General features: G+C 39.3%; 1 protein-coding gene across 1 annotated transcript in view; it reads left to right on the top strand.

Moving 5' to 3' along the window:
- The first annotated feature begins 3,012 nt into the window (after positions 1 to 3,012).
- LOC134212083 (rho GTPase-activating protein conundrum) overlaps positions 3,013 to 21,146 on the top strand; it is a 371,885-nt gene continuing 353,751 nt past the window's right edge. The window contains exons 1-2 of the mRNA XM_062689596.1: positions 3,013 to 3,434; positions 3,519 to 4,431. The gene's annotated coding sequence lies outside the window, so the exon portion shown is untranslated. The remainder of the gene's footprint in view (positions 3,435 to 3,518; positions 4,432 to 21,146) is intronic.

Below are 21,146 nucleotides of genomic sequence, written 5' to 3' on the forward strand. Positions count from 1 at the left end.
GTCCCGTTTTCCAAGCAAAGAAATACAGCACCAATTTCATTGCTTCTTTTTGCTAACATGCGTGCTTACCGCTAAAAAAATCACAACAATAAGAAGCAAGTCAAGGATCAGTAACCCTACTAAAATAGAGGAGGTACTGCTAATACGTCAACGAAAAAATATTTAATGTTTTGATTCCATACTCCGAGTCTACGGCAAGTTTATTAATAAGATAATGTTTATTTAAATATTTTTCTTGAAATTACTTTTTGCGGACTTAACATGTAATACAGCGAAATTTTCTAATCTAAAATGGATATTAACTCTGTTTCTGATTGTGCATCTTTAATTTCTAATGTCTTCTGCGAATAAATGAAAGTAATTATTTTAATCAAATTCTTATTTTCATCAGTGTAGTTGATTTTTTTGCTGGGGAATCAGAACTGTTATAGTATAACCAAGTTTTGCGTTTTCCAAGTGCGTGTCGTTTAGTTCCAAGCACAACTTAACATATGGTCAGTCATATGCCATGACTTGTACCCATCCCGAGATTATGTGGATTTTGAAACCAATCACTGTTCGTGGATGAGCAGACCAATTCTCTAATTTTATTCGTCTTCATCTACCACCGCTGCCCTCTCTGCCTCAGCCATCATCGACCTCTAGCCGTGAACTCCGAGCGATGCGATGGGTGATTGCATCCATCGCAACCGACACAACTGCATCCGACCATGATCAAGCACCGAATGACAAAAAACTGTGCCCACTTCTTTCATGTATATTCGCAGACACACTGCCTACCGCTGGTGACTGCACAGCGACGACACAGCGAACGAACGAACGAAACGAAAAATGCGCGAGCAAAAAGTACGTCAGTACGCGCTGCTGTCACAAATTGTAATGACTCGCACACGGCAGGCACTGCTTCTTTTATACACAAAGAAAATCTTGCGGTGGACCCGAAGGCATGCATGCATGACATACCGCATATTGATGTCCGTGTTAGGAATGCACGGGATTGGTTACATATGAAATTTTTGCTGGCTTTGACAAGAATTAAAATTTTCAATAGCTTATCGTTAATAATCTTAAGTGTCCGAGTCGATTAATATATAAAACCTTAAAATCCATCGAAAGATAAAGGCGCTAGTAACATTCAAAATCTTCCCTCTCAGCGTAACGCTCTGGATTTCCAAAAATCTAAATGACACCCAGTATAGTAAAGAAAGACGTAAGTCCTACGTCAAAAAATCCTATTGGAATGTGGAGCCATATAAGAAGACGCCTTCTGTACATGCCTCCATACAGAACTTTAAACACAACAAACAGTTACTGTTAGAAATGTTTTCTTTTTAGTGAATCAACACTTAATTAGCGTATCAGCGAACATGGCTCCGACAAGCAATAAACGAGAAAAAGGACACCAGGCCACTGATACACTTAATATCCCTTAACGAATCGATCCCTTTTAAACATTCATAGTTATTATAAATCTTAACTATAAATAACGCGCAAACGTCATTATAATTAAGAATGGCAACTTTCTATAGGAGTCAACTCATTATAATCAGGTCAAGTTCAGCCTTCATCTTGATAGCTAAACTGCATGCCAATCGTACTATACGCTCCGAAGTCTATATTCCACAGACCGGTGCGGGCGGTCCACCGTCTCAATCGACTGTGTAACGAACCTTGTGTTGTTTACTTTCCACTACTCTGCACGCTAGTAGAACCAGACCGCGTCAAGTGTTTTGATTGATTCACAAATTGTCTGTCTCCCGGCCGTTTGAGAAGCCGCTCGGTAGTGGAATACCTTGGAGTGTAGTGTTTGGACATGCCTACATAGCCTCGATGCGAATCGGTAAATCGAATACGCGCTTTATTATTGTTGAACTAGTCCCAACGTACTGTGACTGACGCTGGCAAACTGAGGCCAATTATATTTCGGTTAGATTAAGCACCAAAATTGGATTCTTCAGAATGTTTGGACATGGTCAGTACAAACTGGAGAATATCTCTTTAACATGGGATGTCAACGCACAAAGAATCCGCATTATTTATCTGGTTTCTTCGTCATTGATTTTTATTGGAGATGTAAGAATTTTAAATTATAACTACACCCTCGCCTTGACCGCAGTGCCTCCACATGCTGCATATCCATGCAAGGTAAAGGTCTGGCTGGAGAAGGGACGAGCAATCAACAGCGGCAGCCAGCGCCCAAAACAAGAAGTCCGAAGTGAAAGAGAGAGCGCAAAGGCGATTTTATAATCGAAAAGCAGCGTGCCTATTTCTTGTTTTCCTTCACATGGGCACTTGACTCAGTGCAGCGCGGTATTTTGATGGCAGTTTGCTTCAGCGTATGTGTGTTGCGTAGTGTTCAGTGGCGTGCGCTGCCTTATGCAGTTGATTTGAAAGTAGGTACTCGGTTGGAAAGGTGACGTTCTATTTGTTGCTTGAATTGAGGTTAGCCAAATAATTAGTAAATAATAGTTTTGAACTATAGTTATTCCAGTTGAGCTTTCGCGAAAATAGGATTTTTTTCCTATTTTTTGATGTCGCGGCTACATCACAAGTAATGCGTGTGATGGCGCACAGCAGTGGCACAGACGCGCACCAAATTCGATTGCCGCGAGCGCTTACTTTGATTTTTAACTAGAACTATAATATAATGAATCGGGCTGATGAGAAACCTTCACACATTTATATACCCTCCTATTGGAAACCCTCCAAACGCCTATGAACATACTGGTTCCAGCACACAGATCTCCGCCGGACAGACGTGCTGCTTGCCCCAGCTCCCCAGCGCAACAAGTGAGCAGTCAGCAGTGCACAATTCCACACCTATTCCAAGCACGTGCTTTTCTGTGTTTGTGGCGCTCGCGAACGACTACGACGACGGTAGCGTAAAACGCAAACAGCGACGCTGGCTGCTATAGTCCTCAGCGCAACCAGCCAGTCGTCAGTGATCAAGTGTAAATAAAGAGAAAAACTGGAAACCAAAATACACGACGGCGGCGACTATACGATGACGATGAATCCGCGCTGTGGAATCTATAGTTGAGTCGATTAGTTGAGTTAAGGCATCCGTGCAGGTTGGACGTTTGTGCAATAACGTTTTTTTTCGAGTTTTTATTTCTTTATCATCATATCGATATAGTTTTTTCGGTTTGTTTTGTTGAGTACGTGAACCGCGATTCGTGTGGATATGATCGATCGGTCGGTTATGCGACGGTGAAGGGACGTGATCGTTGTGGGTTATGATTCAGAATTATTTTAGTGTAGCGTAAAGCCGTTTATAACGTTAACCGTGGAAGTTGTTAGTGTTAGTAATCGTCTGTTTAGTCTACTGCTTAGTGTACCGCTGCACCTAAGTGACAACGACTAACGTCGTAGACGCACGTTTGGGGATAGTGTCGATCCTCGGTTATGGAATATCTTCATTACTGCTAAGATTAGTGAGTAACTCAAACAACAGTGTCAAGCATACGAAATTGGAGCAGATTGATGTAAAGTAATCGACATCTTTTAACAATCAACAGCGACCGTGGAATACAGCATGTAAGAGAAGGAGTCGAGTCTTTTCGAACATTTCTACACACTTTTTCGGAAATGTTTTTGTGAAAGTTTGCGGCATTTCGCTGGTATTAAACATTGTGCGACCGGTTTGGGATACAAGTCTGTCAAGCCACACGTCTCCGCATCCCCTGCTTCATTCGAGTGAAACTTCAAAACAATCGTGTGAACACCAGATGCCAAGTGATTGCTTATGATTTTGCGGGTATCTCAATAAAGTCTGGTGGAGCTTGTTTACAATTCGAAGAAGAAACTTCCGGCGTCTCAAAAGAACGGGTTTAGTGAATGGATGTAAACAAATATCCGAGAGAAGGTTTTGAAGGTGCCAAAAGTGAAACATACGTGTGATTCTGTCGCTTACTCTGGTGATCACCCATCAGCAAATTCATTCAAAGGGAAATAAAACGGAAAACAAGAACGGTAACGTTTGTAAACAAACGATTTAGCATGGTGCAAAAGTCACGTGTTCAGCTAAAAAAGTCTTGTTGAGTTTGGAAACCTACTCTTAAATCTTCCTCCTGCATTCAACATTATAAAATTTGCTTCAATTCGCTTATTACTGCATGTGTTGTGTCCGTTAGCCAAGTCTAGTGGCTGCGAAGTGATGGTTATTTGCATCAGTGGGGAATCATTGTGAGGAAGTATAGGGGAGCAATCAGCTGTGTTTAAAAATTGTGGAGCTCTTTGTATCATCGACGCTTGAGACCAATATATTGAAACGTGAATTTGATTTGGTTTTGGTGTTGCGTTGATTTGCTTCATTGGATGCAATCAAAAAGTGACAGTGGATGAAAGAAGGCAAAAAAACGAATAATTGGAGGTGCAAACGAAGAAACTCAAGAACCCGCGACGTCGAAGGCTGATAAGAAGATAACACATGTAAGTATTTGTTTTGCGTGTTCGGGGATGGCTACCGAAACTGTCATAGGGGGTCATGAACTATTCACGTAAGAATTATGAAGGGCTGGTGTTTTCCTAGGCTACATATAAAGAGTGTAGAATTTGTTTATAAGGTTTATAAATACGTAAAAATTTCCGACGTAATTGATGCAAGATCCCTGGGGCTTTTTAGAATGCTGTAGAGGCATAAACGTATTGTGTTGACTTTGATTATCAGGAAATATAGAGGCCTTTGTCGTCAGAGGTTTTAATAATCGATTGTTTATTGATAAGCTCATCGGCCTTCTTTGTCACCTAACTTCGTAACATATTCATATACGGCTATACTGTGCACTGTCAATTTTCGAAAGAATTTTAGACAGTGAGTAATACTCACTTAGACTTCGTAAACTAATATATTTCTGGCATAACGGACGTAAGGCATAATATACGTTAGACATAATGGACATTAAGCAATATCGGCTTCAGTCCAAATAAAATTAGGAAGATTGCTAGATTCGGTACCTTGGGAGAGTTGACCCCCTTCCTTGTTTTACTGAGAACAAAAGTATAACCTTACCAATTTGCTTGTATTAAAGGAGGAGAAGACCGCTAGCTGTCATCTTGAGCTTGAGCTTGAGCTTGATTGACTGCTCGTAGTTGCTACTCCATTATGACCAGATCAGCCGTTCTTGCACAGGGAACCAACAGATGTTTGCTTGGGACTAGCACACATCTTCAATGTACAAGTACTGGTGATCTCATTTGTTAGGTCATACTGGCGCCTGCCACGTCAGAATGCAAGTCAATATAGGGAAGGGGGAGGAAATGATGATGCAGTCACTCGCCCACTGCAAGCCGAATATACCTCTGCACTTGCCACGAGTTTATGCGGAATTTGTTGGAATTTCTGGGTTAGGTTGGAGGGGCAGAGGTCCGTCTTGGTTAACGAGCTGCCAATGTGATAGATAGGAGAAGGTAACTGATGGAATTTCTAATTGGATGTAGGAAACGAGCATTTCCAATTCTATCAGATTACTGATAGAATACTCAAGTTGAAGGTATAGGAATAATAATGAAAACGGTATGGAAGTCCATTTCCAGTTCTAGCGATTGCTAGAACATGAGAAATAAAGAGAAAGATACAAAGTAGGAGAATGGAACGGACCTGGGATTGAACCCACGACCTCCTGCGTATGAGGCAGAAGCAGTAGCCATATGACTACCAAGCCCGCTGAGGAGAAGACCGCTAGCTGTCATCTAGAGAAAAAGTAGAATCATGGAAATATCACACAATGTGGTACAGGTCGGACTCAATTATCCGGAGACTCGATTATCCGGGATTCAATTATCCGGAATATTTTTTTCCTCGATTTTTTTTTTATTTTAATTTTTCAATTTCAATATTATAATACTCAATATGATTATTTTAACAATATGGGACGTATCTAGGGTGTGGGAGGGTGTTGAAAAAGAATTTGTTTTGTATAGTAAAATTTGACTATTTCAGGCTTGTAGGGGAACTGCCCCGATCTCCATCTCACTGAACATATATTCATCTCATCGGAAAAAAAGAAATTACAGCACCAATTTTGTTGCTTCTTTTTGTAAACATGCGTAAACATCACAAAAATTGGCAATTGATTTCACAGGAATCAAGAGTGTGTGATTTTTTCATCAAAATTTGACGTTCGGCTGGTGAAATTTTTGAATTGAAAAGGAAAAATTGAAAATTATATGGAATCCTTCAGCATCTCCAACGGTATGTAAGCTGCCTAGTACGAGGAGACGATGACATCGTCGATCAATCGTGAAGCACTTCTGCATTCTGGTTCCCAAAGCTCAAACTAACCACGGACTGGAAAGCAACGATGTGAAGGCCGAACGAGGAAACCATGGAGAAGTCGCAGTCGCTTGCCGTTAGGATATCTAAAGTACAGTTGCAGCAGGAAGAAATGTACTGATGGTAAATGGTTTGACCAATTCGGTGAGTTCATTCCAATATACATTAGGGTAGGGTGATTTAAATGCTTTTTCTGAGGATTTAATTTTATTTTTTGTGTGTTTGTTGGGTGTTAAAAGTTGTGAATCCTCTATTATCTTCCAAGACCTTGCGTAATCAACATGCAACATATAAGTTTCTGAAATGTTGCACTAAATGGATTGTAATCAAAGGGTGTATTTTTTTTTCTCAAAGCAAGTTTGACATTGTATTTTAACGGATCGTTGCTATAGTGACGTTTCCAGTGATTATTAAGTACGCCCAGTTCTAACTCATATTCTATATAGTTCGTGCCTTAAAGTTAAAGCCATCGACAAAACCAAGTAGTTGCGTATACAATTAATTTCGACTGTAGTTTAATGCTTCGGAGATGGCTTTGCAGTCTTGGCGGGGTCAAGGCACTGTTGTTTGACAATCAATGGTTCAGCAGAGCCACAGTTGACGATGGACCTGTAGGAGTTGGGTCCCTAGGGAGGGTCCCAGACGAGCCGAGGCGTTGGACGGGATTGGATAGCAGTGTTTTGATTTTGTCGGGACTGAGAAGCCATCTCCGAAGTTGAGTATACATGCAAAAATCAGAATACTCGCATGAATTATTGTTCCTCGTATCACTCCTACATAAGCGGTTGCTCTTATTACCAGTTGGAAATAATGTTCATCCATTGTATATTCATTGTACTTTTTGAATGGATTATACCCGATTATAAAATCATTCTCATTATTTTCTAATTTTTTTTACATTAAACTGGATGATCCCAAGTCGGGATGTACCCCTTTTCTATTCAAATAAAGCCATTTTACGATTGGCGACAGTGTACCTGTTATTTTAATTACTAATATTTTAGCTGGTGGACATAATGACAGACAGAGCCCATAGAGATTGATTTTTTCCAACCTGGAAACATCCCCGATCGGATTGAGAATCTAACTCGTCTTGGAGTAGGCAATTCAAGGAGAGATTACATTAATCGCAGGTTAAAGTTTATTAGAATTAAAGATTCTCTTAAGCTGAACACCGGTAGCGGCAATAGAACGCGTTTAAAGCGATCGAAATTGAAGTAATTATTTTTTTCAATAGCATAATATTTAGCATAAATGAATTGTTGATTGAACTGTAAATTATTGATTGAGAAATCTCATATTAACTTCAGCTTTAAAATAGATTCCCCATGAGAAAAAATATTATGAACAGGATATAAAAGTTGCACCTTAAACTAGATTATTTCATTCATTGATTTTTTATACCATTTTGTGAACACGTGACAAGATGCGGTTTACGTGACAAGATTATGTTATGTTAACGGCAATAAATGTTGTCCATGGTTTTGGACAACTAATTACAAATGCATTATAATGAAAAGATACAATTGTAGTTTTTCAAGCGTTAGGAAATTCAAGAACGTAGCACGTATTAATGTCTGTGGATGTACATAATATCATTTATATATACCTAGACAAGAGCGAATCATGTTTTCAAAGAGGGGCAATAAGTACACTCAATCCTTGACATAAATACTTTTAGTTTGAATTTGACATTAGCAATGCGGGGAGGGGTTTTCCATATATGATTCTTCTCTTCTCGTTTCAGAGAGCGAGCAATGGCGCTTAAACCTAGGCTTATTAGCCAGGGCAAGTCTAATACCTTGTCCCATCCCAGGAAGTTAAACATCTAGGAAAACGGAGTGACATAAATTTCTTAGCATGGTCACTCCCAACGTTTGAATAAACTTATCATATCATTTGCTTATGATGATATTCCAAAACTAAATTCCCTACCAACCATCCAACTCCTTGACATCTATGAGGGCGTCGGTGAGTCGCTGGCCTCTCACTAAGTAGATGTCATATCATCATTTCCTTTCCTTCCCTAGTAACGGAGAAGATGGGCGTGGCCGGCAATGGTAGTTTTCATGCTTTATCATTTTGGACCTCCAATTGGGTTGCTATTAATTCCCAAATAGTAATCCATAAGCAGTTGGGGTAAGAAAGTTAAAGAATATACATGACAGCTATCAGTATGCAATCTACGAAATACTCCGTTACAACGCAACGCAACGCAACGCAACGCAACGCATGCGTAAACATCACAAAAATTGCTTTCCATTGCTTTGTTTTTGGTGGGATGAATATCGGAGCCATGAGATGAATTCCAGGAGCAGTTCCCCTATATCAAATTAATGAATTCAAATGAATATATTACTATTATATTAAGGTGACTCGGGGAAGCACTACACACCGTGTTATTCTTACTATCTTTTGTCTCTTTCTAGCATTATCACCTCGTATCTTTGGGGCGGCATATTTCGGTTTTCAGTTGTTTGATGTAACTGTAAATGTATCAGCATGTAGATTGCGAGTAAGCACGCGCAACTGATACTTTTTCAAAATCATTCATTTCATTTATTTAGTCTACATCTAAACGGATAACACTGAATCAACAATTTGACGCCACAATACACAGTTCGAGGCTGCATTAGGGCAGTTCACATTTTAAAAATGTTCGCAAATTCCAACTCCCATATGTCTATTAGCATCATTTTTATAATATAGGAGTCCTGGCAAAATTTCAGGCAATTCGGTGGCCATTTAGGGGTGGCGCGAAGTCATTTTATGTTTATATGGAAATTTGTATGGGAAAATCTTTAAAAAAAAATCAAATCCCCCTACAACTCTTAAATCGTAATGAATTCAAATAAACATCCCCAACCTTTATTTTTGGAATCTATTTGAGCTCAACCAGTGGATAACTCATTAATTTTTATTTATATTTCCACTGCTACATTGAGGACAATTACACCATTTTAGTCATTTATCCCATATTCACACTGTCAATAGAACCGTTCAATCCACTCATAAATAATGTGTTATCCGGAGGTCTCATTTATATAGATTCCAAAAAGGTAGGTTGGGGATGTTTATTTGAATTTATCACAATTAGACAGTTGTAGGGAGACTTGAATAAATTTTAAGTTTTTCCCATACAAATTTCCATATAAACATAAAATGACTTCGCGCCACCCCTGAATGGCCACCGAATTGGCTGAAATTTTGCCAGGGCTCCTATATTATCAAAATGATGCTAATGGACATATGGGAGTTGGGATTTTCGAACATTTTTTAAACTTGAACTGCCCTAGGCTGCATCTCTCCATCCTCGGATACGCCCCACGCTCGCCAAGTCGTTTTGTACCTGGTCTGCCTATCTCGCTCGCTGCGCTCCACGCCGTCTCGTACCTGCCGGTTCGGAAGCGAACACCATCTTTGCAGGGTTGCTGTCCGGCATTCTTGCAATATGTCCTGGCCACCGTACCCTTCCGGCTTTAGCTACCTTCTGGATACTGGGTTCGCCGTAGAGCTGGGCTAGCTCGTGGTTCATTCTTCGCCGCCACACACCGTCTTCTTGCACACCGCCAAAGATGGTCCTAAGCACCCGTCTCTCGAATACTCCGAGTGCTTGCAAGTCCTCCTCGAGCATTGTCCATGTTTCATGTCCGTAGAGGACAACCGGTCTTATTAGCGTCTTGTACATGACACATTTGATGCGGTGGCGAATCTTTTTTTCCGCAGTTTCTTTTGGAGCCCGTAGTAGACCCAACTTCCACAGATGATGCGCCTTCGTATTTCACGACTAACATTGTTATCAGCCGTTAGCAAGGATCCGAGGAATTTCCGACCACCTCGAAGGTATCCCCGTCTATCGTAACACCGCTTCCCAGGCGGGCCCTGTCGCGCTAGGTTCCGCCCACAAGCATGTACTTTGTCTTTAAAGCATTCACCACCAGTCCAACTTTTGTTGCTTCACGTTTCAGGCGGGTGTACAGTTCTGCCACCTTTGCAAATGTTTGGCCGACAATGTCCATGTCATCCGCGAAACAAATAAATTGACTGGATCTGTTGAAAATCGTACACCGGCTGTTACACCCGGCTCTCCGCAAGACACCTTCTAGCGCAATGTTGAACAACAGGCACGAAAGTCCATCACCTTGTCTTAGTCCCCGGCGCGATTCGAACAAACTGGAGTGTTCGCCCGAAATCTTCACACAGTTTTGCACACCATCCACCGTTGCTTTGATCAGTCTGGTAAGCTTCCCAGGGAAGCTGTTCTCGTCCATAATTTTCCATAGCTCTACGCGGTCTATACTGCCTTGAAATCAACGAACAGATGGTGCGTTGGGACCTGGTATTCACGGCATTTTTGAAGGATTGGCCGTACAGTAAAGATCTGGTCCGTTGACGAGCGGCCGTCAATGAAGCAGGCTTGATTACTTCCCACGAACTTATATAACGTTCTATAACGTTCCACGTTCTGCCGGGTATCTTGCTGCGTCCTTTTCCTCCAGAATCTGTCTGCACTCTTCGTCGAACCAATCGTTCCGTCGACTTCGTCCCATATACCCGACGTTGTTCTCCGCTGCGTTGTTAATGGCTGCTTTGACTGTATTCCAGCAGTCCTCCAGAGGGGCCCCATCGAGCTCACCCTCTTCCGGCAACGCTGCCTCGAGATGCTGCGCGTATGCAGTGGCGACATCAGGTTGCTTCGGTCGCTTCTGATCGTACCGTGGCGGTCGTCGGTACCGAACATTGTTGACGACGGATAGTTTTGGGCGCAGTTTAACCATCACCAGATAGTGGTCAGTGTCGATGTTAGCGCCGCGATATGTCCTGACGTCAATAATGTCGGAGAAGTGCCGTCCATCAGAACGTGGTCGATTTGTGATTCTGTCTACAGTGGTGATCTCCAGGTTTACCGATACGGGAGACTGTGTTGGAAGTAGGTGCTGCGAATGGCCATATTCTTGGAGGCGGCGAAATCAATTAGTCGTAGGCCGTTTTCGTTTGTCAGCCGGTGAGCGCTGAACTTTCGAATAGTCGGCCTCAACCCCTCCTCTTGGCCAACCTGAGCGTTCAAATCTCCTATGATGATTTTAACGTCGTGGCTTGGGCAGCTGTCGTACTCACGTTCCAGCTGCGGAAATGCGTCCTTATCATCATCAGTGCTTCCGGAGTGTGAGCTATGGACGTTGATTATGCTGAAGTTGAAGAACCGGCATTTGATCCTCAACCTGCACATTCTTTCATTGATCGGCCATCACCCGATCACGCGCCTTTGCATATCGCCCTTAACTATGAAAGCTGTTCCCAGCTCGTGTGTGTTGCCACAGCTATGGTAGATGGTATGATTACCTCTAAACGTTCGTACCATTGATCCCTTCCAACAAACCTCCTGCAGCGCTACGATGCCGAATGCACGGTCCTTCAGCACATCGGGGATTGCATGGGTGCTCCCGATGACGTTGAGAGATTTGCAGCTCCATGAACCGAGCATCCAATCGATAGTCCCTTTTCGTCGCAGTGTCTTCGCCGATGGTTCCGGTCCGTACTCTCTTGTGGATCGTTCGTTGCTTATGTTTTTTTAAAGGCTGGCTTGCAGGGCCTGACACCAAACCTCCTAAATTTCCGGAGCACCATTCCTTCTTATTCCCGGTGAACCATGGTGCACAGTTTCACTTAGAGTCCCTCGTTGGCACTCGGACGATGATCAGCCGTCCCTAAGATGGAGAACAGACGCTGTCGTGAGCCGATCCTGACATGGAGAACAGACGCTCAGTAAGATTTGCACCTCCGGAGAGGGGCAAACCCCCCCTTCCATGTCAGCATACGACCATAGTTCCCACCGGGGTAGGTTACCCGATTTTCCCTAAGGGTGCTCGTATCTCGGCCAGCACCACGGGGAGGTAGGGATAGGAGTTGCTGGGTAAGAGGCTTCCTTCAGGTACGCGAAGTACCAATGGTACGCTTTACTCAGCATTTGCCATGCCAACTAATATTATTAACTAAAGTAAATCAAAAATGCGTTCTGTGGACTAAACATTGACCCTTCAGTTTTAGAATATAATATGGGTGAAACTAAATTTAAGATTTGAGATACATTATTCGCTCATAACTTCTAAACTCTCCTTCAACACAAAACTGCTTGTATTCAGGCAATTTTCGGCTAGAGAGTGAGTGCTAGTAATGGACCCTTTAACGACTAAAATTTACTTCAGTCGCTCCGCTAGAGCGAGCCTCTTGACAAATTGTAATTCTGCTGCACCAGATGACAAGCAACAGGTACCAGAATCGTGTTTCGTACAACAAAAACTAGCCAAAACATGGATTTTTACCAATAAAGAAAGCATTTTAAAATTATGTAGCTAGCATGCCTATTATGACCACCCCCGGGTCCATAATATGCAGCGTCGAGTTTGTTTATATACGTATTATGGTTCCCCATTCGATTTACATGTTCCATTTCCACATGTTCCTTGTGCCTATAATGGACCTCCTTTTGTGTGCTAGTAATGGACCCTTCAGCATATTTACATTTACAAATTAGTTAATATAACTAAATGTCTGCTTCCCCGTCCATAACAAATGTATGGAACTGCTGTCCTGTTACATGAAGCAACTTCACACGAAGGAAGTTTGCAGAAAATAGTCGATTCCAGCGTTTAATTCGAGAATTTGTTCAGGGGTCCATTACTAGCACTTACTTCCTCTATCATTGTACATTTGTTTGAAATCTTTGAAAAAAGTCGTAGGAAGGGAAAGGTTATGATCCCTGAGGAGTTTTTAAGATTTCATGCAGATTTTTTTGTCCCAATGCACTATGGTCCGGGATACAGATTTACGCGGAAAACTAGAATAGAAAACTAATAGAATAAAAAAGCTGTTCTACAAAATTGTTCGGAATAGTAAGACCATCATTATGGTACTATCAAAAAATAGGGTGGCCAATTTAATTTTTTTTTTTTGGAATACTGTCATGTAATATTCTACATAGTTTTAGCGTAGCTTATTTTAATAAACTTTTCTAAAAAAAACTTTTGCTCTTAAGTTAGCTGATTTAGAGCAATTTCAACCACTTAGATTAGGTTGTCCCTAAAAAACACAGTATTTTTTATCTCCCTTTTGTGTTTTTGTTTTTTTTTTTGAAAAGTCGTCTTCGGGTGAGCTAAAAAAATTCCAACTTTTTATTGGTAAATATGCCCAATATCTTTTTCCGATCAAAAGTTACGATCGTTTTTTTTTTCACATTTGGTCCACCCTATTTTTCGATAACTCTATAACAAGGGCCAAGTATCCAGCAACATTTTTTAGAACTTTTTTTCCTTAAAAGTATAGTTTTGACCGAAAATGCTTTTTTCTGGTTAATCTTGCAAGCGGGTGACAATAATAAAAATTTGAAAAGTGTTAAAACTGTCGATTTTTTATTTTACATTTTCCACGAATGTCACCTTCTGAAAACTTTTGGAGCTTATCAAAGCGTATGTTTGACTATTTGACTATTGTATCCTTTTCTGTTGTTGAGTTATATAATAAAAAAAAAAAATGTGTATATATATATATATATATATATATGTGTGTTATTATTGCTATATTGCTCTTTCAAATCCCGCGTAAACATATTTTTTGGTTTGCCCCAATCGGAGATAACAACTTTTGAAAAAAAAAACGTAAATTTGACAGAAACACCATTACATATAATTTTTGATCGGCAAAAGATATTGAGCATATTTATCCATCAAAAGTTGCATTTCTAAGAGTCACCCGAAGTCTAAAACAAAAAAAAGTAGATCAAAAATACTGTTTTATTTAGGGACACCCTAATCCAAGTAGGTAAAATTGCCCTAAATCAGCCAACTGAGGAGTTACAGAAACAGTTTTTTAGCAAAATTTATTGAAATAAGCTACTTGAATCCGTGTAGATTATTACATGTCAGTATTCCGTGAAATAAGAGCGCCATAATGATGGCCGAACAATTTTTTTTTCTCAAAAATGTAGTTTTGCTTAAAATGCATCTTTCCGCGTGAATCTTTATCATGGATCATAGTGCAATGTTAAAAATAAAACAACAACGAGAACACCAGAAAAAAGTAGCATCTTAAACTTGTACAAACCCAGTTTTTTTTATGTTTTGCTGCTCAGCAAAATAAAGTACTGATATTCCGGCAAAATTGGCAAAAAAACGTAGGGGAAGGTGGGGAGACTTGATCACCCCCTGTTTTATCGAGAACTAAAGTAGTTTTGTTCTAGCGTATTTTTTAGTATAGATCCTCTAGACAAATGTCCTTTATGTGGTGAGTTGTTCTTTGGATTGACAACCTTGATTATTCTGCAGGTCGGTTTGTATGTTTTGACCTTCCTGAAGATTTTTTTATTTGCCACGCAAAATTTGAACAACTTTGTATAACAATGACTAAATGCTTTCGTTTTTTCACAGCACAATCCATAAATATGCTTTATGATCTGTACTGATGAAAATGTCAACATTCCAATAAAGTTTTAGGATATTTAGATTTGAGGCTATTGCCTCAATATAAATTTTAAAATTGCATGTTCTGTCGAATTCAATAACAAAAATCGTTCATGTATACGCACAGTAATTAGAAAATTCCGCGTAGGGTAAAGGATGTATTTTGGACCACCCTTACGGAGGCTCTTATTTTGGACCACCAAGAGAAATTTGCACTCAGTGGTCCAAAATATGAGCCGTCGAACTGGTGGTCCAAAATACCTCCCTTACCCTATTTTGAAGGAAAAATATTTAAAAAATCTGAGGGCTCCTTTCTAATTTCATCAAAGCAAGTTCTTGGAGTGGGGACAATTTCCCCCGAATATTTCAAAAGTCGATTTTTGACAGCACTCCAAAAAAATCGATTGTGTGTCAATAACAACAATAATTTAAGGACTGTCATACATCAGTAAAGTTAAATACTATATTTCTTAGAGAGTCTGTGTGGCAATCGCGTATGTTTATTTATTTTTGGCTGTGATACATCGGAAATCAGAAAAGGGGATCAAGTCTCCCCAAACTCCCGTAAGGACTTTTTGTTGATGTTTAGTTCCCAGTTTATCTCACCAGGGACGACAACCACAATCTTCCTCTATGGTTTATTATCACTATTATCGCGACACATGTGTCCTTGTTCCTACAGCTGATATGACAGATCTGTGACAAGCTGAAAAGGATAAGAAAAATAAAACGATGTGGAGTGCTTCCCGAATCACCTTATTCACTTCAAAGACGATTTTGTGGTAGAATGTCCGGAAATCCACAGTGCTTTTTCTAGTGTTTATTTTTCTTTTTTTTCTGAATTGTTGTTTTCAACTATTTTGATCGAAATCCAAGATTTTCCTTGTTGTAAAAAGTATTACGCTAAATAAAAAAGCGCACTTTTCGCACACAAGAAAACGCGAGTCCCGGAATAGGAAGTAGAATAATGATTTCCGGAACAAAACAAAATAGATAATGGTTCCTGTGTTTCAAGTTGGTACATATTTACGACTTTTCGACTTTTAATCACATTTCGAAATGTTCAACCCTCAGAAAGTGAATCAAAGCTCCTTGAACTGGTATAACCTTTGCAAACCCATCGGGCTGTCGTAGGAAAAACCTAGAACTTCACATTGAACTTCTCGAGCAAATGCCCCCTCCAGGGAAAAAATAATTAACCGTCTTATCAGTGTTTATCCTAAGTCGTTGCACCTAGCCTAGCCCAGCAATGTGATTCTAGCGTAGCACCAATGTCGCTAGATAGAACACAGTTTAATAACAGCAGCGCTAAGTATAAACATCAGCGAAGGCCTATATCATCGTTGTCGTCGTCTTCGGCGTGATAGCCTCGTATAGTGGCAAACAGACCGTCTTAGACAGGTTCATAGCAACTACCGCTGACTGTGTGCTAGCCCAGTGGAATCGGCAACTGTTTATCGTATTACATTATACATGGGGCGGCGGTAAGAAGTTTTTTGAACTTGCTTCGCACGTACATACCTACGTCGCTTCGCTCTGCCACTGGACTTGCATCAGCGAAGCGCTGGTGATATCATTGAGTCTTCCCAGATGTTTACGTTTCCCAAAAGGCGAGGCTCTTTCTTTTTTCATTGGGCGCGATGCGATACGACACCGATGTCGTTAACACATCATCTTCAAAATACACACCTCTTGGATTCCATCATATATCAATGGGTTGCGAATCGGGATATTGAAAAGTATAATTTTCGTAATAGTAGCCAATTTTTTAAAAAATATATAATAATCATGAATTAAATGAAAAGATGTGATAGGCAAATAATCATACATATTAAAATTAAGCCTTTTTTATATCCTTAAATTAATTATGCTTTTCAAAGAAAAGACTTCTAAAAAAATTATTAATAATTAGATGAGCTCAATCAAAGTTAATGTTTCTGGTATTAAACCATCCGACTTGGACATTAATTTACAATGTTCTGAAAACTCAGATGTGAATATGTACTTTATGTGGAAGATTTTTGATTTGAAAAATGTATTGGAGGTAACCACTTTTCCCTTCGATGGGACTCGAACCCACTGAGGGTCGTGAGTTCGAGTCCCATCGAAGGGAAAAGTACATATAATTGAGTTTTTAGTTCATTTTAAATTAGATGAGGTTTTCGCAAAACATCGTAGACTGCGCTCTTCTCATAAATATAGTGGCGTTATTGGCAGGTTTTGTTAATAGGGAATTTATATCAGTACCTAGTTTACTAAACAAAACTTTCTGATATTCGGTCACAAGATGCATGCTAAGTATGGTCAAGACAAATTTATGCATAATTAGTCATAAAACACCTTGGAAATTTAAAAACAAAGGTAAAGCCGTTATCTCCTCTACTCATCTGATGCCAATTGTGAAGTTTTCTAATGAAAAGTTTAAACTTTATTACGAAGCGTTAATTTGGCTGCCGAATCGGAACCGTAAACAACGAAAGCATAATTTAACATTAGCGTCGTTATCCATACCCGATATGGCAGTGAAGGCAAGCTGTAGACTGTTTGCCTTTCTCATTCATTAGTGGCGTGGTGGGCATTGCGAGAAATTTGGCGGACAGCCGTTTGCGTTTGGCTGCTGGTGGAATTTGGGTAAATAAAATTCCACGTAAATCCTTGCGTGTTGTTTGACCGCGCGCGCGAAGACGGTTTGGTCATTCTTTGGATGCGTACGTTTAAAAAATTTCACACAAATCCGGTTTTACCGGAACTTTACTGTTTCATCGGAAATTAATATACAGCCTTGCCGGTCGCTGCCCAGCGAACGGTTTGTTTTCGAAAAGCATTTATTGATCCAACTAGTGAGAATTGTGTTTTGAATGCATTTGACATTCAATTGATTGAAATGTAGTTCTACAAGCTACTGTAATTTCAATTTATTTCCATTTGAAATAACTGCAATTTTTGATTTTATGTTTTGTTTATTTTCAAGCTCGTAGTACGTATGTTATTATAAAAAAAATCTAGACCAACATTTGAAAAGGGGGTAACAACCAAAATGTATTCCTTCTGATTCTTTGTCCACATATAAAGCTATATATGTAGACGAAGAATCAGAAGGAATAATGTTTGGCTGTTACTCCCTTTTCAAATGTTGGTCTAGAAATGTAAACAGCGCGTAAAACTTGAAATGCGGAAATTTATTTCGAGAAAAGAGAAAACTTCTAATTTTGCGGGACAAAGACACATTGTCGGAAACTTCAAATGACATGTACTGTGTGAAAAATGTTGATATTTCTTGATATCAAAAATATTTGAGAAATCTAAAATGTTCAAAATCACATAAATATATGATTAAATGACGTGAAAGAACCATAAAACTTGTTTACAAAATATAGTGGCATATAACATTCGTTTAAAGTTACAATTTTTTTCCCGTGCATCAAGTGGTTTGAGGTTTGCGGAACAACTTTCCGATAGTCAACCGGCGGAACCCGGTTCTTTTTTATTTATATTTTCTCGTAATATGTACTGAGGTGGTCCTCTTCTTAACAAGTTTGCTTGAAACTTACATGCGATATTGATGATTTACGTAAATATTGTAAATATTTATGTCGAATTCGTTTTTAAACCTGGGTCAGTGCCAACCCGAACCCTGAATAAAAAAACATTTTCAGGTCCATCTGTCATTGGACATGTTGGTGTGCGTAGCATCGTGTTTGTTTTGACTTGAAACATACGATCCTGGACATCTAGTGCACTAATTATTTACACTCAAAAGCATGTAATAAAAATTCCTCCTGATAAAGGTAGCCTCACACCTCGGGAATATTTTCCGCCGGATTTTCAATGGGGCCGGGATTTTGATTTTCCGTGCCCAAATCCTGAAAACATATGTAAAAATACTGGGGGAAAAATCCGCGGATCAAATTCCCGAGTTGTGAAGCTACCCTAATGCTAGGATTTCCTTCTGAAATTCCTTATCTTTCAATAGTCCAACATAGAAAACATAACAACGTTTTGCTCCGGAAGTTCCTTCAGGAATTCCCAGCACAACACCCCCCCTCCGCAGGTTTCATCTCTACATGTTCCTTGAGGAAATCCTACGAAAGTTCCTTGTAGATTTTTTCCGGAAGTTCCAGAAAGTTCCTTGAAGGATTCTTTCGAGGGTTGAAGGATTTCCTCCGAAATAGGGCTTCCATTCCCGGAAACGATTTCCCGGGAAATCATATTTCCCGGGATTCCCGATTCCCGGGATTTATGTATCAGTTTCCCGAATTTCCCGGGAAATGAACATACTAAAATATTATGTAATAATTGTCTTTTATAGCCTATTCAGATTGGACTATTTATGACTTTGTTAAATGAGAGGGTATCCAATTATTACGAGGTGTTCAGACTGCAGCAAGATAATATATCTTGACGTTTCCATGTTTCCTCATTTGCACGCTAATACAGGGTTGAATTCAAGGAGAGTTTTAAAATTTAATTTGCGAAATCAAGCATTTATGTGGCGACAATCGAACATTTTTTTCTGAACAAAGTTTCTACGAAAAAAAAAATATAAAAAAAAATATGAAAATGGATTTTCGAAGAATATTTGAAGCTCTCATTAAGGATAATGAGCAAAGCTACATTCATTAGTTGGGTGCGCCGTTCTTCGGGGAATCAGACTATTCCTCAATTTATTTTTAAGTTTAAAAAGTATTTTTATTCTGTATTTTGATCGAACGGAGATTTGAAAGAAAAATTTAAATACTTTTGGGAGTTCTCACAAATAAATAAAAAGGACGATTGGACCAATTTTCAAGAAATATTATCGAACTAAAATGTATTTCCACCAGTATCTCCATGTATGAAGGGCAACTCAGCAATTTAATTTTTTTCAAAATGGAAACTGAACTATTGCGTTCTACTCGACAATCAATGATACAGCTTCGAACAAAATCGAATCGTGTGAATGTGATATAATTTAAACTGGATTTTGGATGAATTAATGCATTACCAATCCATGTTTTATTTAAGGTTATTCTACTTTATATATATATCCCATTCAAATCGTACAGTTGTCCCACGTGAAAAATGTTGAAATCCAAAGTATATTAAGCCATTCAAGGAGCAGAATTGAAACAATTTATGAAATCATGTTTATTCATCGAATATATTCGTTTTACAACCATTCCTACGTTTTAAATTGTCTTCCGCATTGGCCCTTGAACTTTGAAAATTTATTCGATTTGTTCTATTAAATCTAGGTTTAAGTTAAATACTTTATGTTAATTCTAGAGAGCATCTGTTTTTTAAACAATTCATGTTGAATAAGTGGAGAATAAATAATTATCATCATTATTTTTCATCATATAAAATGCTTTCCACAAAACCATCACAATCCGAGTTATTCTTCAGCGCTCAGAAGATTTCCATCTAACATGCATTCGACCCTGCTGCGACAGAAAGAGCATGACTGTCAACTACAAAACGAAATGAAAACAGAGAGAATTTTCTCTCTGGCAAAGAGAGCGTGACGCTTGTCAGTTTTGTTTTGTTGAATTTCTCCCTGCATTCCAGTTAGAACGAAAGCTCTCTCGTAATAATTGTTCGTAATAAATTCTTTATGCCTCTTTTTAGCGGGTATCTTTTGACAGCGCAAAATGTATGGAATATTACGTAAATAATGACATCATAAAGCGTATTTACCCTGAAACGCCAATTATTATGTCATTAATGGCGTAATCTGAATAGGCTATTATTTTTTAAATTTGATGGTAACGGATTTTGGGGTATCAATTTCATTTTTTTACAAGCATAATCTTACTATTTATTTCACTTTTGAAGTTTAAGAATTTAAGCTACAGAATCATACGGTGCATTCCAACACGTGTTGAAGAGAGGCGAGACAAAGAACCAGTTTGTATCTATCGTTCGTTTATTCAGTAGGTTCAAACGTCGGTAAGCGTTGTGAAGTCGAATTAAAAATTCAGTGTCTGTGGTGAAACAGCAGAGCTTCCAATGTTCGCAGATATTCGGGCAATAGCAGTGACTGCTTTGGCAGGTTAATCCTATTATTGTCAAAGGTTTTTTTAAGACCTTCAGTCCTTTTTGATTCAATTCCCGAACAGACTCATATTCATATTCTGGATTTTCTCCCAAATTCAAGCCTGCACGGTGGGCCTGGCCGTTTTAATACTTGTGCCATATTTATGATATGCTGCAAATATTAATGCTGACAAGAAAATGCTCGGATATACAACCGACATTTCCAGGATGCTTATCAATACTGGCTGTGCATGTGCTAAGACAAGACAAGACAATTCCCGAACAGACTCATATTCCGAAGACTCGTTTGTATTTTGAGATATTTCTGAAATATTTAATTTCATTTTTAGGTGCTGTTCGTCGCAACCAACTTGGCTGCCTCGGAGAGAACAAAGCAGAAA

Source organism: Armigeres subalbatus, chromosome 2 (assembly GCF_024139115.2).
Source record: "Armigeres subalbatus isolate Guangzhou_Male chromosome 2, GZ_Asu_2, whole genome shotgun sequence".
NCBI lineage: Eukaryota > Metazoa > Arthropoda > Insecta > Diptera > Culicidae > Armigeres > Armigeres subalbatus.